Source organism: Micrasema longulum, unplaced genomic scaffold (genome assembly GCF_059751315.1).
Source record: "Micrasema longulum isolate JH-2025_06_02 unplaced genomic scaffold, ASM5975131v1 h1tg000214l, whole genome shotgun sequence".
Classification (NCBI taxonomy): Eukaryota; Metazoa; Arthropoda; class Insecta; order Trichoptera; family Brachycentridae; genus Micrasema; species Micrasema longulum.
Genome location: NW_028277419.1, coordinates 106,103 through 133,881, shown reverse-complemented (window position 1 = coordinate 133,881; position 27,779 = coordinate 106,103). Strand labels below are relative to the sequence as shown.

The 27,779-nt window shown below is 30.2% G+C and overlaps 1 protein-coding gene and 1 non-coding gene across 2 annotated transcripts in view; both read left to right on the top strand.

Moving 5' to 3' along the window:
* LOC148283657 (uncharacterized) overlaps nt 1–27,779 on the top strand; it is a 50,639-nt gene that overhangs the window by 8,574 nt on the left and 14,286 nt on the right. The gene's annotated exons all lie outside the window — the stretch shown is intronic.
* On the top strand, nt 17,118–17,190 carry TRNAS-ACU (transfer RNA serine (anticodon ACU)). Its single transcript has one exon. It is a non-coding gene; the product is annotated as a tRNA-Ser (tRNA).

Here is a 27,779-nt window from a genome sequence, read left to right as displayed (position 1 = left end):
AATCAAAACAAGATAAAAAATAAAACAAAGTTAATCGAAAATTTCAATTCATATCTACAGAAAAAATAAAAATAATAAGAACATTCAAACTACATATTTAAATTAAGATCTAAAAAATGTAAATAAAATAAGAAAGAAATAAAAGAAAAGTTTAACCTAAGAAAATAACAAAAATGTATTTAATGTGAGAAAAAAAATGTTTTATACAAATAATAAATCAATATAAGAACGTTCTGCCTACTAACCACTTTCGTAATAAAAACATAATTTTATTTTTATTACGAGATGTTTTCATGTCAAGTGGCAACATATTAAATATTATTATCGAAAGTCAAATATAATGGTACGCTGTGCATAATCGCTTATTTGAACTATTCGCCACTGGTAGGTACTTAGGTCGAGAATCGGAAGCGCAAATTCTGAGGGTATTCGGATAAACAGGGCGTAGAACAAGTAGAACGCAATGGACTGTATAGTCCGTAAGAAAATAAATAATATACAAAAAGTATCTGTCGGCCTCGTGATATAATCCAATCAAGCAAGAGGTCCCGACAAGGCAGGAGGGTGTTTTCACACCAGAATATTTCATAGTCCCTAGACTGGTACCTGAATCGTAAGACTGATCATCTTATCGTCATGTAACAAAAAATGATCAAGGCGCTGCGATTGGTATACCAATGCAATGCCCTATGTGCCGAAAAGGGAATGTTGATGATTATGATCTACTCGTTAGCATGTAAGTGCGCATTTTCGCAATCGGTTTTATTAAAAGCTTAATCTCTTTTGACAATGCGTCCATTTCGTAGCGTTGACGAAATTCACTGAAAATGTTTTGTATTTGGTTTCATTATAATGCTTTTATCAGTAGGTATACATCTAGGCCGGAATTCGCGAGGGGAATTTCAAACTATTGTTTATATTTTGTGACAACTACGTGTTTTCTTAAGGTCATTTTTAGTGTGTATTTGGAATTTCAATTATTTATAAAACTAGGGTCGAATCACCAATGAATGACCGTTTAAGGTTCAGCTGGTAGTAAAATCCATATTAAAGGTATAAATTTCATTATTTAAGCGAACAAAATAAAATAAAACAATAAAAAATACGTTACTTTTTCCAAGTACTTTTACTTTTTATTGAAATACAAGTATTACAATTATAATTAATATTTCTCTAAAAAATAGTAGAATCAACAGTGAATGACCACTACTACCCCAGTAAAAAATATACTCAGATTTAGTTACATCATAACATTATAAAACACCCTAATACATTAGAATATGGATATATTCAAAGAATTGCATAAGAAACAGCATAAAATAAAACACTTACTACACCTTTCCTTATAAAAACACTATCAATCTCAGAACAATAATGGGAAAACGCACTATTACCTTTTGAAAACTCACAGTTCAAAACTGATAGATTTGTTTCTAACCAAAAGATGTGTCCGCCTACTGCTTTTGTCAGTTTCTGGTGTTAAAAGTTTTTTGACTGAACACATGTAGCAATTCTTATTATATTGTGTTTTATTAACTAATGGTCATTTACTGGAGGGTGATCATTTACTGGTGCTTTGACCCTATTTTACTATAAATTTATTTGATATAATTTTTTATCATTAGTTCCGTACCTCGACATATTTTAATACTAAAATTTACGGTCTTTACTATTTTAAAAATAATTTATATATTTACATTACATTTTAAACACACACAAAGCCGACACATAAAAATTACATGTTCAAAAGTAGGTTTTATAATTATTGTAAAGTGCGTGTAATAAAGTTTGCAAAATAAGCAAATGGAATTTTTACAAACATTTGGTGTTAATATATAAGCGTCCGTTTTTTTTTTCAAAATGAAGAGAGCAAGAAGACACGACAAAAAAATACAACAATTTAGGCAATAATATATTATCCTTCATTACTTTATTACAAATTAGTCAATAGTTCATAGCATCTTCACCGCACACTGCGCAAATATCGCGAGCAGGTTTGGTAGCTTTATTCCCTCGATTGAACCCGAACAGAAGGCGGTGTCGAAAATGCTTACTTTCTTCTACTTGGCAGTCCATTTGGAAGGCTTCTAATCAAATAAAATAATATATGTAACGTAAAATCAAACACAATATCTTGTAGAGCAAAACCTTTTCCTTTGAATGACTTTACCATTTTGTTTTACTTTTGGTGCTCTTTTTTAAATTTGCAAAAAAATATATGAAATTTATAGTAACACCTAACAAATTTAACCAAAAAAAACAATAATTGGACTCGAAAATAAAATGGCTAAATAACCCAGTACATTATTCAAACTTCAATAAAAGCATTTCTTTAAATTTCCACAATGAACAGCAAAATACATTATTTCGTGTGAAGGGAACAGGATATAAAGGATGAAAGTCAAAATAGGAAAATTTGAGATATAACGTTACTAAGTTTTCAAACCTCTTGGACATTTAACTATTTTAGTACCAGCGTCATTCCTTAGGTACACGAAGAAAAATAATCATGTCTCGTTATTTTCTCTACCAATCTGCCACATTTTTGCATGCATCTAGCCAAAGATATATTTATTTATTTTGTTCATTAACGCCCAAAAGGCATTTACAAAAAATAAAAATTAAATACATGCTAACATACTAAATAATAAACACAGTATATATAAAAAAAAAAATTATGAAATTAGTTAAAAAGGAAATGATAAAAAGTTTTACAAAGTAAAAAGAAAAACAATAATAACAAAGGTATGCAAGAAAAAACAGTAAGCATATAAACAAAAAAATATTTAAAAAATTAAAAAAATAAAACAATATATTTTTTATGTTGGTAGCCTACGCTTGTTCTGTCGTTTGTGTTTTATGACGATTGTTTTCTTAATTATTTTATAATACTTAAAAACTTCACAATAATGCAGTTTTTTATTGTTATACTTATAAACATGTTTAATTTTAATTTTATAATTTTTTATATGAAAAAATATAAAACAGTATTAAAAGGCTTTTGTACTCTGTACCTTTATTTTACAGCCCCAGAGCCCCAATGTCGTTTCTGAAGTACATGTTTTTTTTAAAACTATGAACGCTTAAAAAAAAATCGTTAAAATATTTGAAAAAATGATTTAGTTTATATAAACAAAACTTTTTATTTCTCTTATTTTAATTACGCAAGCCAATCGCAGCGTGTCATTTTTTTATTACATAAAGGTAAAATGATCAATCTTACGCTTCAAGTGCCAGTCCAGAAACTACGAAATATTTCAGAAGAAAAACACTTTTTTAAAAACATATTTCATATCAGTCATGTCGGGAATCGAACCCGAAACCTCTTGCATGGTAGGCAAACGAATATATGAACACTAATGTAATAAAAAAAAAATTTGGTAGCCGAAACTGTCTTAGTTTTAGTAAAATAAACAAATTTTCTTGCCAAAATTTATTTATAAAAAATTAAGATTACTTGTATATGTGTGATATTTATTGAAAACAAAAAATACGTATATGTAAAACGTACAATAATAAAATATGTATATATCAGAGAAAGCAAAAAAAACCTTAATCAAAAAAATATGTGAATTAATGTGACTTCGGAACAGAACATCCAATAAGGAACCATTCTTTAATATCATAAAATGTAACAACCTAGGAACTTTTTTTTAAATATCGAATCCGCAACTGTTGTAGACCAGTTTGACCGGAGAGAGGTAATCGGAGAAGCTGCTTGACGTAGCCAAAGGCGATATTTGAACGCACGAACTGGGAAGAAATGGAAAGTGCTTAAAGGGTCTGCATCACAAGTCTGCCATCTATAATGTGTCAAGTTCTATGGAAATGGAAACTGGTCCGGCACCCACCTACTAAAGATAGACATGCGGAGTTGTAGATTCTTCAACAAATTGCGCCCATTGTGGGTCTGATGCCAATTTCTACAGAACAGCAAAAACACGTAATTCTAGAACCATTTTAGGAAAAATACACCGTCCAATTAGATAGGAAAAAGGTACTTGTATGGATATTTCTTCGATAATAATTGTTGTTTTACAATCAATCAGTACTTTCATACTTACGTGAGTGCAAAAACTATTTACTTACTCTTTTACATATAATAATAATAATAATAATTTATTTTTTTAACCATAATATACAATGTCATATATAAAAAAAAATAACAAAGGTGTACATAGTTAAATGACGGACTTATTGCCACTAGAAATTTCTTATAGTCTAACCAAAACTCAATAAAAAATACAATTATAAAAATCCATTTAAAAAATAATAATGAAAAATAACTTTAAAAGTTTTTAAAACACAAACAGTTAAAACATTATACAAGATTATGATGTCTATTGCTCACATTAAATATATTTACATATTACAACAGAGATGAAGAACATTTAAGAGAAGGTGATATAGAAGTCCAGGCATCTACAGGGCTTATGACCGTAGTATGTGATATTTCCCTCCTATGAAATCTGAGCTTTTCATTTAAGATAAAATTAAATCATTTTCTAATCAGAAATGCTTTTTGAAAACCTTTTTTGCTTTTATAACGAACAACTTTTGAAATATTTTTTAAAAAGGCGAGTATGTTCCCGTTTTTTCTTACGCAGTTTTTCTTGGCAAGGTAACTTCTCACTTAGATCATATTCTTTTTTATGTTTAATGAAGTTAAAGTTTTAAAAAACGAACTATATGGGTTTTTCACACAATTAGATTTTATTTAAAAAGTATAAAAGTAAATCAAGGAAATACTGGATTTCATGATAGATAAACATACATCTTAGACTTGTTTAAAATAAAAACGGCCAGTATTGTTTTGATAGCTTACCTTTGAAGAAAAATTGCATGAAGAAAACTGAACAAAAATCATAGACGATTGCGTTTGACTCAATTGCTTCAGGTAAAAAGACTGATAAGAAAAATCAAGTAGAGATAAGTCCGACTCGTGGTGAGGTGATTGTCGCATTCGCTTACCATGCTTGAGTCCCGGGATTAATTCCTGGTAAGATCGACATGAAATATTTGTTTGTTTAAAACAGCAATATTTTATTGCCCCTGGAATGGCACGGGAAGAGTAAAACTGGTCACCTTTTACCTTTGTATAACAGATGATCGAAATACGCTGCATTTGGTATAAGTACCAATGCATTGTCTTATATACCACCAGGTGCAGGTAACGGTTTGATGATGATGATAATCCAAACGAAAAAAAACTACAGTATACCTGTATTTATTCTGCTAGGTCCTATTAATAAATAATTACTGATGTATTTTTTTAAAAATAAATGCATGAAATATGTTTTAAGGGGTCTAAGTTTTTTTATGCATTTTTTATACCATCGTTACATAATCAGGAAACATTTTGATGTTTCGAAATCTTCGAAATTTAAATAAGCGAATCATTATTCTTGGAGTAGCTAGTCAGGAGTAACATAGGAATGATTACAAAATATTGTATTGTTTATATTAATATTAAACCCACGTAATTGATGGAGGATCAAATATGGTGTGGTAATAAAACGAAAAACAAAGTAAATTGCGAAGGAAGAAATGTGACGTCATAGAAAATAATTAGTATTCTGACAATCGTCGATGATTGTGGCATTCAAAGTCATTGATCCCTTGCAAATATATTTGAAGGGATCCATAGTAAAGTAGCACTATGTACATCTCCCTTCCTCTTCTTATTCCCTCTTCATGCATCCTTGTCCTAATCCCACCCAATTTACAATAACTTACTGTTCTTTTTGAGAAATGCATTTTCTTTGATTATTAAAAAATATATACATGAAAATAACATGATGAATAAACTTATATGTATTTATATAATATGTCGTATATTTTCTTTACTAACTTTGTATAATTTGTGGAAATCTGTTATTGGTTCTGAGTTTATCCACTGTATTTGTTTGTTTACTATAAAAATGTATGTAGAATTGTTGGTTTCCTAAATAAAATAAAATAAAATGTAAAAATAATGAAGAAAGCCTCCCGCGTCATTATCATAATTTGGTCCTAATGCATTTTTGCACTAATTTTAACAATATTTTTTATTTAACCACTCACTTATATTATTTATTTTATTTAACATATTATATTAAATTGTGTTTCCATAAAAAAAGATATATTTCATGTTAGTGTTTACATGTATGCTAACAGCATTAACAGCAATTAACAATTGATGAAAAATGTGTACATAATAATAAATCAACAAATGGAAGAACTGAAGAAATATGGATATTCAAACATAGGCAAAATGGTAAAAGTTACACAGTGTGTAAAAGTGGCCACTTAAACCAGCCAATGACAGGTCATAAGCCCTGTAAATGCCTAGGCTTCCACATTCCCTTATTTAAGGTATTCTCCATCCCTGTTGTAATTTGTTAATCTTAATGACTCCCGAGGGGGTGAAATCCTGTCTTTTGTCTACGAACATTTGGACAAACTCAAATATTGTACATAATATGACTTTTTTAAGTGGACATTTCTGTTTTCTTATTTCGTTTTTCATTGTTTGTGAACCAAGTTAATAATGCCTATTTATTTGTTTTACACTTTATGTACATATACAATATACATTATACATTATGTACATAATAATATATGGGTGGGTATTTTGCTTTAAGGCAATTTCTTCCTACCTACCCAAACCGTTCAGATTGTGAAAATAAGAAGCATAAGATATATTTGAGGCATTAATACAGATAGAGATAGAGAAATTTAAAACCAAAATAATCTAAAAATCTACATTTTACTATAAAGAGATGAGGGGGGGAAGAAAGAAGGAGGAGAAAGGAAATAACTCCTAGACTTCGATAATTACTTCTCAAAAGGGTCTCTTATCATTATTACAACAGAGGCGGAATACGGAAGTTTGGGAATCTACAAGCATTCGGACAAACTCAAAATATGTTGAAATATCGATAAATATGATCAATTATTGTTTATCGATGTGAAATACTTATGGAAATTTGTGGCTTTAAGTGTTTACTGATTTTGATCCAAATGTCGTTACAATATTGATACTTCAATTAAATTTTATCAATCACGGTTCAATGGACCGACATTTTATTTCGTAAGTTGTGGCTTTGCTAAATTGAATAATATTGATAAATTACATAGTTAAGAAGAGTATATAACGTAATACAGTAATCGCTTTCTCTTCACAATATTGTTAAATCCAACTGTCAATGAAGTTTAATACTGTATTTAATAAACTAATAACAATTTATAAAATACCGCTAACCACATAAATTTAATAATTCATTATGTCAGTTCATCAATCCCGTTGCTTTCTCGTGCTAAGTAATGACCACTTGTATAGAAAAATAATTATATTAATTTAAAATCTGCTAGATCCATATTTAAGGTTTACATCTAACAAAATACGTACACCTGCAAACAAAACCTGGGGCGCGATTATAAAGGCTATCTTTATCGGTACATACTGAGACGGTATACTTAACTTCTGTGCGATCTCTATCTACCTCGGTATGTTCTACCGATTTGTCATATGATCGAATCCAACCAATGAAAGACCCCGAAAATGTAGGCCGCGTTCCTTACTTAATTAAAAATTAAAACAGTTCTCATTTCTATTTTAAATAGACTGCTGTGATAAAAAGTGGCAACTTCAAAGCGATTATAAACTCCAATAAATCCCAATTCAAGCAAAAAAACGATCGCTTGAACATGATTTTTGTATGACTTTTGACAAAAGAGAAATATCAGTTTTTTTTTCACAATTACGAGTATAAAGGAATACGGGTCTATAAAATACAGTCGAGTAAAAGAATATTTTTTTTAGGATAAAAAATATTTTTAAATTTATAATCATGAATTCCCGCGAAAACGGTCATTGCATTGACCATGCCCCTAAAACGTCACGATTCATGTTCATTTTCAACTTTTGTTTGTAACAGTTCAAATTTTTTTAGAACATCGTCACGAATATTGACGTCATAGTTTTATCAATGCTAAACATGTCGTGTTTTTCTAGACACATTTTTTTTAATAATTGATTTTTTAAAGTTATTTATGAAAACATTTCTTCACAATTACATTGTTGATTTTGAAAATAAAATTAATTAAAAAAAATCCATTTCATATATTTTTATCGGTATTCGTAGTATGTGATATTTCCCTATTACCAAGGCGGTATGCTTAACTTTAGTCTGTATTTATCTACCAAGCGATTACTAAGCCGGCTCTGTCTCGATACGTACACTCAGGAAGATAGTTGAATAGATAGAAAAAATATAAAGACAAAATTAATTTTTTATAGTGGCAATATTTTTACGCCTAGATGCTCTTATATGTTATTAGAGCAGAATCTAGTCACATTACATGTGCATCTAGCCATTCGTTTTCAAAACTGACAGTTATGTCAGAGTTTAATTCAATTTCGAAATTAACTTATTTCTCTCTCATATTTATAATAGGCTTTTAATAAAAGACTGGCCACCTCAAAACGATTAAAAAATTAAACAAATTGTAATAAAAGCAAAAATTGCTAGGTGGAACAAATCTTTTATCACTTTTAATTAGTAAATATGTATACCGTGAGGTACTAGACCCGTCGGTTCATACCGATGTACTTACCTCAAAAGTTGAAGGCGGGGGGTCGGTAGTGTATCTTCGTAATCACTCGGGAGAATTTATCTTCAACTATACCGTCGTGGTGAAAGTATGGCGTCCTTATCTTCCCATTGCAATCGCGGTCCTGGTCACGCTTTCCAAAGTTATAGATTTGAAATCATATTTGTATTTATATAATATTTAATTTCCGTTTGTGCATTATAAACTATATCTCCACAATGCAAATCGTAAACATAAATATGTTCCAATCTTAGAATTTTAAAAAAATGTTCATATATTCGTCTATATTTATGTAAATAAATAATATTGATTTTTAAACGTTTTTACTAAAATGACAAAGATTGTATTAATAGTTTTTTTTATGATTTTTCTTTTTACTACGTATTTTACTATGTTTTAAAAAATATTTTTTTGCTATGCCTTTTACTATGTTTTTTTGCGATATATTTTGTTTTTTACTACCTATTTCATGGGTTTTTAAATGTGTTTTTACTGTGGTTTTGTTTTTTACCACCTATTTACTGGGTTTTTAAATGTGTTTTTACCATGCATTTTCCTATATTTCTTACGGAGTGTTTTGTTTTAACTATGTATTTTACTAGGTTTTTAAATACGTTTTTTACTTTATTTTTTAATACATTTTTTACTCTGTTTTTACTATGTTTTTCATTATATTTGTACTATGTCTAATACCGTTATTTATTTTTTCTATGTATTAATTACCATTTTATTATATATTTTTTTAGGGGCTTAGAACGGGGTAAATAACCCTAGTTATATAGTCAAAGCAACTTTGTATAAATATATAATTTTATGTACATAATACGATAGTAAATAAAATAACAAATACATTTTTGATTATTTAAAAGTGTTATTCTCATCCTTTTAAAATCGTAATCAAATTAATCTGTTCTAATTTATTGGCTCAAAAACTTAATTTTGTATTAACATGTACTATGATATTTGTTTTGCTTTTACCTTAAACAGTATAACAGCTAAATAAATTAATTAAAACAAACAAAAGAGCATCGTAAATTTATATCCTTAACCATCAGTGTGATTGATATTTTTTTTTTCATAACCATTAAAAAAAAACTGTTATTTTGGGCCACCATCTAGGCTTGAGAAAAAAAAACACATTTCTATTTCTTCTCACTGGGAATCGAGCCCAGAACCCCAGTGCATGAGGCAAGCGTCCAAGCAATTGCTCTTCTTGTTACCGTCAAATTATTCGTTAGTAAAAACGAGTAGAAAAAGTTCCATATCTCTGCTTAATCACACACAATACACCTTTATAAAAATATGTTATTTGGAAAAATAAACGTTCACTAAACTCGGCATGAATTTTAAATATTAGGTGCATTTTAATTTCCATTATTTATTTTAGATTCAAATTTATCAATAAAATTGTTTGTATTTGATTTTTCCTTGCTTAGGTAATTATTTGCTCGTATTTAAAGTGAAATTGTTGCTTGAGTAATTGTGCAATATATTTTTATTTTACCTTTTAAAGTGCAAACGCCGTGAATAAACAAATAAATTACAGAAACTGTTTTCTTTTCAGATCGTTTAAGATCTATATATAATTTAATTGAAATTTGTTTAAATTTATCTAACGATTAATCATAATTGTGGTTTTCTGAGGGACGTAGATTGCGAGAGAAATCAAATAAAACAGTTAACGATAAAACTAACATAGTTAAGAGCTGAACATTAATAATTATAGCTTTTTCTGGACTTCACCAACTATCGGTAATTAATTTCAGTTATTTCCTGGCAACCCGAGAAGTAAAACTCCATAGCAGTGGCCATATGCTGTGATTAATTCTTTTCGTAAATTAATTCGTATCCTATGAGAAGGAACGAGAGCGAAATATGGGTTTGATTGCGTTAGAATGAGAAGGAAATATGACAAACGAATGAACTTACAAAACGAAATTGTGACCGAATAAGCTTGCTGTAATAGTTATAAGTAACGAATTGTCGTGCGTCACAGGGTAACTATAATAATATAGTGGAAGTAATATTACATCGCGAAGCGTCAGGGCTCATTCGTTACTTTCTCTGTCATACAGCATAGTTAATTATTACAACATAAGAAATACATATAACGAACATGGCAAAGATCATAACTCATTCTATTCTGTTGGTAACAATGGCTGACAGGATGCTTCGTTTTTTGTCTTATTCATTGTTTTTTAGTGACATTAACATTTATGATTCAATGCTCATTTAGTTATACGTTATCTTGACCATTTACAAAGTGGTTCCATGTCTTTTAACAATCAATCAAATCAAGACAACTCAGTTTTTTTTTGACGTCTAGATTTTCTTACAACTATATGATAATTCGAATACTTTATTACAATAAGTATGGTAATAATATTAAACTTAGAAATGTAGAAATAATTCATTTAAACGAACGAACAGATTCGAATAAAATAGACACACAGCGAGAAAATTCGTAATGTTAAAAAATGAATGTTATAAATGCGAAAGTGTGTTTGTCTGTTTGTTTGTGTTTTATTTATTTATTAAGGAAATCGTACAGTATTTATAAAAATACAAGGTAAAAAACAACAATTTAAAAAGTAAGACCAATTACAGATTTCACACTAATTTATTATGAATGCAAGAGGAGAGGGGAAAAATAATTGAATTCTAAAAAAGTAAAAATATGAATTTTAAATAAAAAGTACAAAAAAGGGAGAAGACGCAACATCGCAAAGGAGCCACCGATTAACTTGATTTTTTGCATAACGATAATCGGAGAGCTAAAAAGTGTCACCAGCTACTTTTCATCCCGAAAAAAAAACAATAAAAATGCTACGTCGCCATATACCAACGGGTCGTCGTGTTTTTTTAATAGGGATAGTTGGAGGACCGGCAATCGAAACAGGCTTTTTTATCCCGAAGAAATATAAAAACGATAAAACTAAAAATGAACTAATTTCTCCCTAATACCAAGCGAATGAAGCTATGGGTAAAGGCTAGTATTGCATAAAAATACAATACCAGATGATTTTAACTTTTGTGCAACGGAGAAATGCCTTCAAATCATGGATGCATGAGGGAATATCTGCATTGCTTTGGGCTGCGAGACGATAGTTGCTGCCCATGTGATGGCATCACTGAGCAGACTGTAGAACATCTTCTTATATGCTGTCTAGTGTTCGATAGGCCGAGATGGGAGCTTGAATGCAAACTAAACACTCGGATTGCTGCGACAAATAACCTACCTGAGCTTCTGAACTGTAATGATACACGAAGAGAGACTGTTCGATTCATTACAAGGACGATCAAGCAGGCTAAGTAATTTAATGGTGGTATTTAGCTCCTTTTGTTTTTTTGTGTCCAACCTTTACGACGATTTTCTATTATTCGTGAATGTAATATTAAGTGTTTTTTTATTTATTCTGATTCTGCTTTAATTTTTACTATTGTTATCTACCGCGAAAAAAGTTAAAGTCGACTGAATATAACTTCAAGTTAAAGTCAACTGAATATAACTTATTCGATAAAACCTTGCATATAACAAAAGCAAGGTACAAATAATTCGCAACTATAAAAAAAAAAAATTTACTTAAAGTGGAAATAATAAGATACCTATTATCTGAAAGGCAGAGGATATATGCCTTCGAAATGTGGTGCCGGAGACGCATGCTTCGAATCTCCTGGACCACGAGAAGGACCAATATTTCCGTCTTAAAAGAGCTGAACGTAGAAAAGTGACTATCCTCCATCAGTTTAAAGCGTGTCTTAATTTCTTTCTTTTCTTCTTAAAAAATCACGGTCCTGGGGGGTCGAAGAAAGTAGAGGATGAGGGTATACTAGATAGACTGAGTGAATCGAGGCTCTCACAGGATCATCAGTAGTTGGAGCGATGCAGACGGCGATGTGTGGGGCTGAGGTCGAGGACAACGATCGATAACATGTTGAAGACAAAGAGGGAGGATGGTCACGACTCACGACCCTCGGCAGTGAGAACAACGACGTAGATGATGATTACGGATGTTAACTCTTAACTGGCGTCCTTGCCCCTTTGGATCCATGTTGATTTTTGTTTATTTCACTAATCTCGCGTTTTTTGCGGAAGTGACCCCCCCTCCTCAGTACCTTTTTTTTCTTTAGTCGAGGTGAAAGTGTGCTAGTGAGAAGATGTGTCGATCGAGACAGTAAAAATAGCATTTTAAACAAGTAAGGGGGTTAAAAGGGGCTAAGACGTCATTTACGTAACTTTTTGTTTCGTATTATATTACATTACATTACATTTTTTTGCACCACAACAGGCCAGGAGGCCTAATTACAGTGGTGAATTATATCACAGAGCACCCAGGCTTGAGAAAAATCACATTTTAATTTTTTGTGTTCTCACCGGGAACTGAACCCGGAACCTTCCGTGCGTGAGTCAAGCGTCTTGACCACTACACCACGGAGGCCGCCACGTCCACGTATATCCACCACGGACAAGCAAGATGCCGGCCGGCCCAAGCGGTACCAGGGCTCGTACTATAGACCAAGAAGACTAAATAGAACAGTGGCTTCTCGAAGAACTCAATGATAATTATCCTACATCATCATCAGTGGCTGAGGGACAACAAGTCCTGGAGCGCAATAATAGGAAAATATGTTTTGTGTGTTTTTCTGGCAAGCGTGCGAAGACAATTCATTTATGTTTTAAGTGTAAAAATCCCACTTGAAACACATGCACTGTCAAGAGTATGCAAAATCTGCTTCAATTAGTAAAAAAAATGTGTAATTAACCCATTGTTATTTCTATGTTGTTTTTGTTTTTTAATTGTTTTTTTCTTTTTCTTAAAAACATCCTTTCTTTTGTTAGAATATGTGATTAATTTGAGAAAAAAAAATTGTAGTAAGTTTCATCAGTCAAATTACTAAACACTGTTTTAACATTTTTTCATGTTGTCAATATTGTTGTTTACGGTGATTCAAAATGAAAATAACTAATCTTATTTTTGTTTTGAACACCATTTTGTAAAAAGGGCCTAAATTATATTATTATGATATTTGTTACAATCAATATAGTGTAAAGTTTCCGCAAACTAAGTTTTGTAAAATTTCCATTGAAAATAAACGTAAAAATGGCATTATTCAATAAAAAATTATAAAATTGCCATTTATAAATAATTAGTTTCATATTTTCTTTTAGAATCACCTTAAGACTGATTAATGTATATATTTTGTAACTTAATGATGTTTTATTTACCTATTAACATTATATGAACCGTGTAATTATGAACAAAAATCAAAATTAAAATCGAGCATAAGACCTTTTTAAAATATATTTTTAAAAAGGGTGGGTCCAACGGGGCTCGGACGCCAGTAACGTAATTTTTTACCACGACGCCAGTTAACAGTTAATCGTTATGTCTTCCTATATCTCGAGTATTATTCACGAAAAAGTACATTTGCTTGAGCCGGTTTCATTTCTACAATTTCATTTGAACATTTCCAAAACATATTTTTTAATAGAAAGCGAAGAAACGACGACAGCTGACAGCTGAACTTTAGTGAATATGCCTTTATCATTGTGCAATACACAATCAAAGGTATTATTAATGATCATGATACATGCTTCATCGATTTACTAAATAAAGAAAGTTAAAATCAGCAAAATGGGCCCCTATGTCGTTTTAATTATTAGAAACCTATAGTAACTAGTAACCTTGCGATATGTACATTTGATCGATAATTATTCACGCATATTTTCCGATACTGATTTCATACACAACTTGTTTCATGCTCAATAATTATTAAAAACATATGAATCCGTGTGTGCTCAGAAACGGTTCAGAGATTAGTGCGTGTAAATAAATTACAATCATTGAAGAATCAAAATACTAATACGTTTCGTAAACCTGTATATTGTACTAGACAGGTATTTATTATCTACTCTAGTTGTGTTTCCTGAGTTATTCTGTCCAAAGGCTCGATGGAAATCTTGGAGCCATTGCATAAAGGGACTTGAATACTCTCTAGCAAGGCTTATATTTCATTATTTCTGAGCATTTTAACCAGTGCGAATTATAACAGTTCTTTCTAAATTCTTCTACATGTCTATATTATAGTGGGTCGATCATACAATGATGGCTAATAATGTAAAATATAAGCACGCACGCATCTGTCTGGTGTAAAAGAAACGTCGAACAGATGTGTGTATTCTCGTACGACCTGATTTGAAATTATTTAACAATACTCACATCACCTTCATTCAACAGTGAATTCAAGAATATAAAAGATAATTAGTAGATAAGTAAAAGGTACACAAAAAAAATCAAATCTGGCTCACAACATAGATATCGTAAGTAGATTGATAGACTATTCCCATTTTTCCCCCATTAAATTGGGTAAAAAGATTGATTATTCTCATTTTTTTCCATTATGCATGACTTTTATCATATTGTGGTATAAGTCAGACATAAACAAAAAATATTTACACATATTAAAAGGGAGCAAAATAACATTATTAAAAATAAAACAGTACCACCTTACTACCACTTAAATTTACAAAAACAATTTTTATATGGCGAATGTAGCTTCTTTGCGCGCATTGGCCAATAGGGGAATATCACGTACTATGGATACTGATAAAAGTATATGAAATGGATTAAGAATAATTAATTGTATTTTCAAAATCAATACGGATATTGTGAGAAATGTTTTCATACATAACTTTGAAAAATAGAATATTAAAAAATATGTCACTAGAAATACGCGACATGTTTAGCATTGATAGTTGTGACTTCAAGATTCGTGACCATGTTCTATACAAAATTGAATGGTTGAGAACAAAGTTAAAAATGAACATGAATCGTGACGTATTAGGGGCGTGGCTTATCGCGGACCGTTTTTGCGGGAATTCAAAATTACAAATTAAAAAATATTTTTTATGCTACTAACAAGCAACAATATTTTTTTACTTGACTGTGTTTCTTAGACCCTTTTCACTTTAAAAACGTTAAAAAAAGTTATTTTACCTTATTATTGAACATAGTAGAAATAATTAGTAATAGTTATAAATCAAAAATAATACCTACTGACAATTTTAAAAACATATTATTTTTTGTATGAAAAGAGAAATACGTACTTTTTAAAAACTTTAACATTGACTTTTGATTTTTAACTATATTACCTTATGATCCAAGAACCCAGCCTAACTATCTGGCGACCGTTTTAAGCAAAATCTTACTGTAGAAATATTAACATGATAATGGGTACACGCAAGATCTCAAATTCGATTCTCTCAAAAATGTTATAATTCTGGTTTAAAAAATATTTTTAAAACATTATCCTTTTAGACTCCCATAGACACCGATGACGTAAGACGTAGAGAGTACCCAGTACCGTACAGAATATAGAAACTTTAAACCTTAAATAGTATTTTATTCCTTACTCTAAGTGGTAAATAGGCACAGCTGTTTTATATTGACATTTCCACCTCGGAAACTTGCGACACTAGATCCCGTATAGGGCCGATCGCGTTAATTATTATTAACGTGTAAAGAACATCTATTGTTTCTTCGACTTTCATATATCTTCTCATGCGTGGCCTCCATTGTGCCAATATCATATTATGCACTCATTAATAACATGCGCTGGGAACTATGGTAAACAATGTAAATGCACAGAGTTGGACGAAGGAGCTGCACGCCAGAACTCCTTGGAATTACTCATAGAGAAAATAGAAAAATCAACATATTGTTTACATGCCAACATAAAAAAAAGTAATAAATCTGTGGCTTGGATCTAAAAGAGAGAGTTTTATAAATCATAATATTACAAGAAAATAATTATTTAACCATTTTTTGGCGTTTTAATGAACTCTTTGACTTTTTTTATAAAACATTACTACATAATACTAGCGGACCCGACATACGTTGTCCTGTCCTAGCGTTAACTTGCCTGCTCTTAGCTGGTTCCGCAAACCTTTTAATTCAATATTCGAGTTTTTCACCTACCGGGTTCAATTGTGAATCTAAACCATCCCACCCATACACACAAAACATTTCATCAAAACTTTGAAAAAAAAAGATTTGATCTAAAAACTTTTTTGTTTTCATTAAACTTGAATTGATTAAAAAATAAGGACACACGTAATTTATGTTTGCTTTTTTGAGCTATTTATATATTCGTTATAAGGGTTAATTTTTCGTTTTACCTCCTCATGTGATTGGCTTAGAGTCCTCCTCGTGCTCAAATCAAAATCGTGCAAAACTTACTGCTCTATTGCCATAATCAAGGGAGAAAATACGGGAATACGTGTTTATGAAGAAAATTCAGACTGATTTTTACCCTAAACCTTCTAAAATTATGACACTCAACTCACGCTCAACGCGAATTTAGTCATCCTTAAACCGCCAGCCGGGTTTTGCGTGATCTTGACAATCAATTCGAAACCAAAAAAATGAAAAGATAAATTTCAGATTTTTAAAAATTATTTATTTTACAAACATAATGTACTAATATTAACTTATATCTAATTATTATTAAAATATTTACTCAACCTCGTGGTGTAATGGTCAGCGCATTTGCCTACTATGCAAGAGGTCTCGGGTTCGATTCCCGACATGGTTAATATGAAATATTATTTAAAAAAGGTGTTTTACACTAGAATATTTCATAGTCCCTATGCTGGTACTTAAAGCGTTAGACTGATCAGTCTGATCACCTTACCTTCATGTAACAAAAATAACCAAGATACGCTGCAATTGGTGTACCAATGCAGTGCCCAATGCACCATTAAAAGTTGATAGGGAATGGTGCTGATGATGATGATACTAATTATTAACATTTCTAAACAATATACGTGATTGTGTCATGAAAGCGTGCAAAAACTGTCCGGATTAAAGAAAAAAGACTTTTCATAGGTACCTAGGTACTTGTTTATGATTGAATTCCAAAACATAAAATAATTCATTTTCAAATACAGAATTCTTTTTGCAAATGTCAAACCCAAATCTTCTCACCTACAGGGGTGCACTTTATTCGTGAATGCGATTTTTTTCATGTATTGATTGTCAGTTAGTATTATTTTGGTATTACCAAAAATCCAATGAAAATAAATAAATGGGAAGAAATTATACGGAATTTGAGGAAAGAATCTGATAGGAATTCATAAAAGGCGAATGATGTTTGTAAACATTTAATGAATGCAACCCTGGTAGGTTGACGAAAAAAATATTTATGCTCCTAACTTTTTTTTACATATTAGATTGATTTTTTTTTTATCTACGAACACACATAGCGCAAAGATATATATTTCGCTGAAAAGCGCGCGTTAATCAGTTCAGCCATTTAAGAGGAGTTCAGTGACATCACACGTTCAGAAGAATTATATATTTTAAGATATGTATGAGCATGTAAAATAATTCATTATAAATATTGTTAATAGACATCGACCCTCTACAAAATATTGGCAAGAAAACTATGGAATATGACGTTGGCCCTTTTTAGATCCAAGACACAAAAAATATATACCGTTGTATTCATTAATCAATTTCTATGATCTCTAGTTAATATTCGTTGAATTACCTTATAAAATAAAACGAATTAATTTTAAAATGCATAATACTAAATCAAAAATTAAAGGACTATAATTGATAATTGAAAGCGTATCTCTACTGCAATCAACAACTAATAATAATTATAAAATTATATTGTTGACGCGGGCTTTTTTTAAGTACCAGCTCAATCTTAAAATATAATTGAATTGACGGTATATTTTAATATTTATTACGGCTCTGTTAAGTGCTTCCACTAACTAGATACTTTTATGCAAGTGTGATGTCTGCCTATTTATATCCGTAATTATGTACGTGTATAAATATCCCAGATTGTTCGATCCAACTTTGAACTTCTAACCGTATAGCAATTACTAAATACCTAGAAACCCGTCACATTAATGGATTCTCATAATAATGCCAGAAGGTTCACTTTAAATTGTCCCGCTAAGTATTAACAATATGCATACTGTTTAGTGAAAAAATAAGTTCTAGATATTCAACCTCACGATTACAAGAATTATGGAAGAAAATTAGGAATAACATTCAAAACATATTGAATATTTATTGTTCTTTTGATAAAATGTATACAGAAACAAATGAATAAATTTAAAAAAAATTATTTAAAAGAATAAAAAAATAAAATAAATAAAATAAATCAAATAAATAAAATAAATGAAATAAATGAAATAACTGAAATAAATTAAATAAATTAAATAAATAAAATAAATTAAATAAATTAAATAAATTAAATAAATGAAATAAATGTAATAGATGTAATAAGTGAAATTAATGAAATAAATGAAATAACTGAAATAAATTAAATAAATTAAATAAATGAAATTAATGTAATAGATGTAATAAGTGAAATTAATGAAATAAATGAAATAAATGAAATAAATGAAATAAATGAAATAAATGAACTAAATGAAGACCTATTTCTTGAATCTTTTTGAAAGTGATAGTTTTTAGCTCAGTTTCTGTGAATAGTCTATATATTGTGTTTTAGGTTTAAATGTTTTTCTTTTTTTTTTTAATATTAAGTTCACAGAATGTTTAAATGTTTTTATTTTCTTTTTTAATATTAATTTCACAGAATGTTTAAATGTTTTTCTTTTCTTTTTTAATATTAAGTTCACAGATTGTTTGAATGTTTTTATTTTCTTCTTTAATATTAAGTTCACAGATTGTTTAAATGTTTTCTTTCCTTTTTCAATATTAAGTTCATAGATTGTTAAAATTTGTTTAAATTTTTATTGTTTAAATGTATACTATGTATTGTTACAAGAAATGTACTATTTTTTTTATGTACCGTCCCAAATGAGTTTTCTCGTACAACTCATGGGAATATAATATCATGATAATCACGTTATATGTTTTATTAATAAATAAATAAATAAATAAATAAATGAAATAAATGAAATAAATGAAATAAATGAAATAAATGAAATAAATGAAATAAATGAAATAAATTATATAAATGAAATAAATTAAATAAATTAAATAAATTAAATAAATTAAATAAATTAAATAAACGAAATAAATAAAATACATAAATAAATAAAACGAATAAAACGAAAAAAACGAATAAAATGAATTAAATTAATAAAATAAATGAAATAAATAAAATAAAAATTATAAATAAATAAAATATGATAGAATTCATTACTTAATTTTATAAATAAAGAAGCTTGTGTAGCTGTAAAACCGGTCGGTAGAAAATTATAAAAATTGTTTTGTACATATTTTTTTTATTATAAATTATTTATTAACGTACGATTTTTTCGGTTTCATGATCAGAACGGTAAAACTGAAAGGCCAATAAAACGATTAACATTTTGTCCACTTCGTGGTTCAATGATTAGCGAGTTTACTTACTTTACAATAGGCGTTGCGTTCGATTCCCGACATGGCTGATATGAAATATTTATTTTAAAATGTATTTTTATTCCTGAATATTTCATAGTTCCTGAACTGGCATCGGAATCAAAAGACTAATCATCTCTTTTAAAAGTAGAAAAATAAATATTTGAGTTCTTATGATTAACCGAAATATTTCAATTTTGTTGCTGTTATCAACGGGTTGTAAATAATTTACTATGAGAAAGTGGGAATCAAGTTGTGGTAGAGCGGGGTTTGGGGATTCGAGGATCATCATACCTTCATGTGACAAGAATTATTAAAACACATTGTGGTTGGTGTACAAATGTTGATGAGGGGAATACTGCAAGACTGGGTGCAGCAGCGTACGCCGTCAGGAGCTCAATTACAAATAACTATTGACATGCTAATAAGCGACGTGATAACGTATTCGCGATCACAATGGAACATCCGTGAACACCTAATATTAAATGACAAAGTATTTACGTTTCGCGACGCATAATCCTGCTTCGTAATCACATATTTGAATTTTACCGGTGTAAATATGTAAAATATTCTAAAACTGCTATTTTCATTTATTTATTTATTATTTACCATGCTATTTATTGGCATTTAGCCGGCAGTTGATAAGCCAAATGTCAAGAAAAGCAGTCGCCGTAGTAATTGTAATTTAATTTTCACTTTTTTGCATTAGATACTCCTTACTATTTTGCAAATACAATATATTGTATTATTTTTATAGTTAACGCTGATATTTCGCCAATAAACTGTTTGTATTTACGAGGAAAACAAAAAAAAGAAACCGACAGGAGCGTTGACTTAGAGATTACACACGCGTTGACTTATGACTGCGATAACTTAAGCATGTTCGTTATTGTTCATTGTGATCGCTCAAATGCTTACCGTGTTTTTAAGTACAACTATAGTTATTTGTGATTGATCTACTACTGACAACGTCCTAATTATGACAGACAATAAAGTCAAAAAACTATAAAACGCGTACTTATAAAAAAGGCCTATTATGGACTAAATGAGTACATGGAAGATAGCAGTATATAGAACCTACAATTTTTTTTTATTTGTGTTAATTCATTTAATTATTTTTGGAATGTGTCTAGTTATTTGTTGAAATCTGACTATCTCGTTGTGTTGTTTTGTTTATTTATATATATTGACTTTCAATAAGCGTGTAAATTATACCTAAGTACATTAAATATATTTTTTTAATGAAAACAGATAAAAGAATTTCAATGTTTATAGAAATGCCAAACTAGAATTTTCCATATTTAAAAAAATGAAAACAAAAAAAAGTCTGTCGGTATTCAAATGGCAGAAGGGAAAATCCGTATTTTTTTTTAGTTTTCTATATTTTAACAGTTTTATTGAACATTTTGGTAAATACATATAAAACACGTTATTGTTTAAAACGTTAATTAATTATTGAAAAGTGAAAGTAAAATATTTTAGTTTGTGGATTAAAGTCTCCAAATTGAGTCTTTTTTCAGCTCTCCTGAACATTTTTGTAAATTACAGATGGTCCGGTCCCTTTTGCCATCTTAGTACCGATCTATAACTTGATTTTTCTGAGAAACGTCGGTAATTTTTTTATTCAATTCCTTCCTGTTGTGATCGGGGGACTGGTAATGAAACAGCAATGTAACATAAAAATCGCATGAAAGTTACGATAGCCCGTACTAAAGATCAGTAGATTAGTGAGAGCTGCATAGAACATCTGCTGAATACGCCAAACTAAGTATCAGTTTCGTCATCGTATTCGTTCAATTTATTTTGAACCAATCCAAAACAGATTGTAGAAATACTAACAGTTATGCTACGGAAGTTTGGATATGTACCTACCCGTCTAATTTACCTGGTTAACATAACGTTTAGTTGTTAACGTACAAAGGTAACATACAACGGATGATTCAAATTTAAAGTGAAGTGACGATGAAATTAGGGTACACAGATTTTTGTTACATTATTTTTTCAATTATTTTGTTCATTTAGTTGCTTCTCTTAAAAAGTAAATCGAGTGGAGATTAGCCAGCTTCGTGGAGTACTGGTTAGTCCATTTGACTGCCATTCAAAATTAATCTACCACATGTAGTTTTATCGCGCCGTGTGGATTTGGCGATCATGCCTATTTAAATTGCTTTGATACGAATAAAGTATTAATTGACTTGCAGCAGAAACTTCGGGAATTAAAAAATACATACACGAGGATAGGCCAAACCTATCGGAGCAGTTAGTGGAAGATTTTATTAAACACAAGCGGACCCGACAGACGTTGTCCTTTCCGAACTTTGGCTTGCCTGCTATTTATTACCTTGGAAAAAAACATTTTATTGATAAGTAGGTACCTAGGTACTTGTTTGTGATTAAATTCCAAAGCTAAAAATTGATAATTTTCAAATAATATTGAATTTGAGTAGGTACCGTGGTACTTGTTAATGGTTGAATTCCAAAACATAAAATAAATATTTTTTCAAATATGGGATTATTTTTGCAAACGTCAAACTCCGGTCTCCTCACCAACATAGGGGTGTACTTATATAGGAATACGATTTAAATGAATGTTTTCAATTAAATTTTATTTTAGTATTACCAAAAATCCAATAAAAATTAAAATAAATAGGTAGAAATTATAAGGAATTTAAGGAAAAAATCCGATTGAGATCCACAAAAAACAAATGTTTTTTGTAAACATTCAAAATCAAACTTTTTTATACAAAAAAAAAACATCTTTACATTTTTTTGCAAATGCATTCTCCTCGAATGCAGCCCTGGTAGATCGATGAATAAAACAGTTCTGCTCCTAACTTCTTTTTTACATATTAGATCGAAACATTTTATATCTACGAACATGCACAGCGCGAAGACCTATATTTCTATGAAAACCGCACGTAAATCGGTTACATCACACGTATAGAGGAATTATATATTTAAAGATTATATGAATATAGTGTGTTAAATACCCACTGACTCACCTGAAAAAATAGTAATTCTTGCCTCGATGCAGGGTTACCTAGTGCAACAGGTAATTAGAAAATGAATTGTTTTGTGCATACATTACATATAATATCGGGGGCTTAGGGTCATAAGGGCGAAACTACAAAAAATGCTGTTTTGTGTTAAGTACTAATCTGATATACAAACAAAATATCCTGTTAGTGACAAAAAGATGAAACTCATCCGATAAGTAGTTACCTAGATAAATTTGTGTGAAACTACAAATGAAGCGTTTTGTTTAAAGTCAGAAGAATAAAACACCTTTTACATCAATTTGGTTATTTACTAATGTAAGCGCAATTTAGGGTCATATAGACGAAAGCGTAGTTTCATATTTTTTGTCTCTAAAATATTTTATGCTCTATTGACTTTTTTTTAATTTTCTTTATTTGTTACCCTTAAAAGACAGTATTATTTTTTGAAAACTGTTTTATCATTTATCTCAAAACTGTGTTTTTGTAGTTTCGCCCTTATGACCCTTAACCCCCGATATATTAGAAGCATTTGAAGTAGGGATATATTATATTATAGGCGTTTGGATTTAAGAAGTTTTTATTTATTTATTTTTTGCACCACAACAGGCCAGGAGGCCCAATTACAGTGGTGAATTACATCACAGAACACCCAAGCTTGAGAAAAATCACATTTTATTTTTTGTGTTCTCACCGGGAATCGAACCCGGAACCTTTCGTGTGTGACGCCAAAAAAACATGATTCATGCTAATCTTAAATGCATGCGTTTTTCGATGCTACCAAAATATCTGTAGCTTGGATCTATAAGGACCAATGTCGTAAATCGTATAAAAATATTTAATTTAATACATTTGGTTATTCACAGTTCTATCCAGATTATCATTTTAACATTACCGAAAAATAGGTATTTTATAAATATATGTATATACTGTATATATTGTTTTATACCATGTATATAATATTGGCGTCAACAGATTTTCTGCGGATTTCTGTGATATTTTTCCAATATTCTCTTTTATTTTACCTACGTATTCAAGCGCACCAATCATAGAAAGTAAATACCTTTCTCTTGAATGAATATGAAAATCTAATTAGCATAACATCAAGTAAACAAAGCAATCTTCGAACACTTTTGCCCATAAACTAGATAGGTCAAAAGCTCAATTAACTCTCTCATATGACACTTTCCGCCATGTACGATTTATTTACTATCTACAAGACAATGGCCCCATTTGGATAAATAAATCCTATAAATTAAAAAATTACATCCGTGAATTTATAGCTAGGGGTCATTATTTGCACGGATTCCACAAATCAATGTGATGTTTATATATTGGCATTCCACTTGAACATTTGATACATAAAGTCAAAATGATCAGTTATGCACTTAAGATCCAGCAGAGGCACCATAAAATATTACTCTTTTAAATACGTATTTTATGTGGACCTTGCCTAGAATCTGACCCGGTACCTCAGGCATTGTAGGCATAAGCAATCAACTACGAGACGGACTCGTTTCAACTTGATTTCCTGTTTCAGGATTTTTCAGGACTCAAAAGCCCTCGTCCATTATTCTGGTTTTATTTCACCCGAACACGAGGAACATTATATTTATTTATTTTCACCATATTTATTTTAACGAATTATATTTTATTGGATTTATTTCAGTTCTTTAAGCATAACACACGTGAAGCTATTATAAAATTATCGGTTTTCAAATCTCGATAAGAATTCGAAACCATTAACAAACCGCCTGAATATTTTTAATTAATTTTAATCCGAATCGAAACGCATTTTTCTCTGTTGTTTTAGCAAACTTCGTTCGTAATTTAAAACAATGGGTAAACACCATATACAATTCAAAGTACCTATTCGGATTTTATGGTATTTTAAAAATGCTGGTACCCAGTGGCAATTGTATCGGCACTCATGCGTCAAAGACAATACATCTATTATACGTGGTCCGAATTGCTTTGTTTTGCTCTGAGAGGAACACAACTAATTGTATTTGTCATTTACACGTTTTTTTTTTGCAAATTGTTTGGCCCACAATAGAACAAGAAGGCTTAGTGTGCCAGAAAATTTCAACCAATATTTTTTTTTAATCACAAAAATTTTATCTTAAAAAAGACATATGTATACTTAGGTGTTAGTTCGAACATATCAAGTATGATATACCTATTTTTTTATTAAATTAAAAATAAAGCAATTTTAGGTTTTTATAATAATGTTTGTAAAAGCAAATTATTCTACCGAATCCCAAAAGGAACCCTCCCACACTACCAGAAACCAAACTAGAGGGTGGGTCACGGTGTCTACCACAAACTCTGAATTCAGGCAAAGAAAATTCAGGTTTCTGGGCCCCAAAATATCCTATTTGTTACCCAAACATTACAAAACCATGACCCGGATTCAATTAAATAAATTTGTAAAAAAATGGTTACAGATATTAAGTAGAGAAAAATCATTAAATTTACTTAAAAACATTCTTAAAAATAAATGGTATAAATTAATATTGTATAACTGTATAATAAATTAACTAGTAGGTAGTGTTGTTATTGTTTATTTTGCATAAAAATGTCTGCCTTAAAACAGGTTGTACTTAGTATGGTAGACTAGACATGATCTAGAGAAATCTATTACCTAATTGTGTATGTAGTAGATAAAGAAGTTGTTATTTTTAAATAAATTGATTTATATTAAACAAATAATTATCAGCGAGAAAATATTTCAAATTATCTACAGGACAAGATAACGGTTTCCAAAACAGAGCAATTTACTCGTAAATGTTCAAACATAATGACATAATCGTATTTGATATAAATTTACTTATATTAAAAAAGGGTAGCAGGTAGGGGTTACATCGAACGAGTTATGTTATGTTTTGTTTCAGAACGATTTACACGTGGTATAATATATACCCACATTTATGTAGTTGTAATATTACAATGAAATAATTTCATGAATATTCATCTTACCACGAATATAATACCGTCTACATTATGTCTTCGGCAAGCAAATCTTCTAAATGATCTATGTTTTTTTTATATACGTGAAAGTACTAAAAAAACAAATTTACAACACCTGGTGATTTCGTGTTTTGCGAACTAAAAAATGACAGATGATGCAGAATCCACTCCCACTGACCTAGAAGCCGTGGGACTTAGAACTGATGCGACCTCGACTGCAGGCGAAATTAGCCTTTATTGTTGTTATTTTTGCTCATAATTCAGGCCGAGAAACGAACTCCAGCGAGATACGAATCTCTTTTCACCAAGGTATATCTAATATGAGATTAACAATAGGTGACTGAAACTTTTCACTTCCAATTGTTACGACTAATATATTAGTGTGAGACGATGTTTCTATGGAAAAAAACATGTAAAATTGTACATTCCTAGCTGCATGTTAATACACTTAGCAGGTGACGCGATGGATGTGAAAAATATTTATTGAATGAATAAATATTTTACTAGCAGGCAACAGTCAGCTGTCGCCGACAGTTACATGTAAGAAAATTCGGCCCCACGGACCTCGGTTAACTAGGATCTCAGGCACCTAGATATAAATATATATACAGGTGTCCTTTAACCCCTGTCTCATCCGAAACCACGATGATCAGTATGAGCAAGAAAACATATTGGCACATTAAAATATTTTTTTAGAAGGAATAAAATTTAAAAATATTAAAAAAAGCAAATGGTTGCTTTCTTCTGCAGGGGTGAAACGAGAAGGGGGAAGAGGGGAGTCTGATACTGCGCCGCGCTCCCCTCACTTCTCCCCTGCAGAAGTAAGTAACCATTTGTTTTTTTAAATATTTTATTTAAAAAAAAATCTTTGTTCTAAATATTTTTGAAAATATGCTAATATGTCTTCTTGCTCACACCCATCATCGTGGTTTCGGATGTGACAGGGTTTAAAGAACATCCTGCATATATATTTTTTAAAGAAAATAAATATTAGCGTTTTTATAATTTACCCAAGCATTTCCATTTTGGTAACCATTTTCAACGAGTTGTAAATAACTCACTATTAGAAAATGGAAATCAAGTTGTGATGGAGAGGGGTTTGAACCTCGGACCTCTGGCCCGTGAGTCTACAACCCGATTCATATATAACTTCTTTGGGCCTCCTAATTAATTATTTGATGTTCTGTGCAATCTAACTGTAAAAAAGAAGAATATATCACATAAAATAATGCCATCGAAACCGCACAAAATTTACAGATATATTAAATATCTAGGCAAAAAGAATGCTCATTGATTATCTATTGTAATTTATATATTTTTATTTTTTATGTAGGCATAGAATTAAGAATGGTCCAGAAACCGCATACGCACATCAAATAGAAGGGGACTCAACTACTCACAAATGAGTAGGTTTGCGTTTTGCCCCATTAGTTTTTTTGTACACGTCGCTCAGTACGCAACTCCTGATTCGAATTCAACTATGCCGTGTTGTGTCCTTTTAAAGTGTAGAAATACTGCTAGGATCTTAAAGAAACATGATGGCATCACATTTCATGTGTAATTAACAAACGAATGTTTAAGTAGCAAATGAATTACTTAAAAATTGAATTATTTTTCCATCTGTCAGATTGTCGAAGAAATAAAATAGAAATTTCGTTAGTGTTGCCAGGGTAGAATATTTTTTTACCCTACTTTGCTCATTTAATAAAAGAACTAATGAAAATTAGACCTCGGATTAAACAACGCCGTGGGGGACATTTGAACGACATTATCTTTAAAACATCAAATATTATTTAGCATGATATAAAAATATCCGTTTTGTGTCAAATAA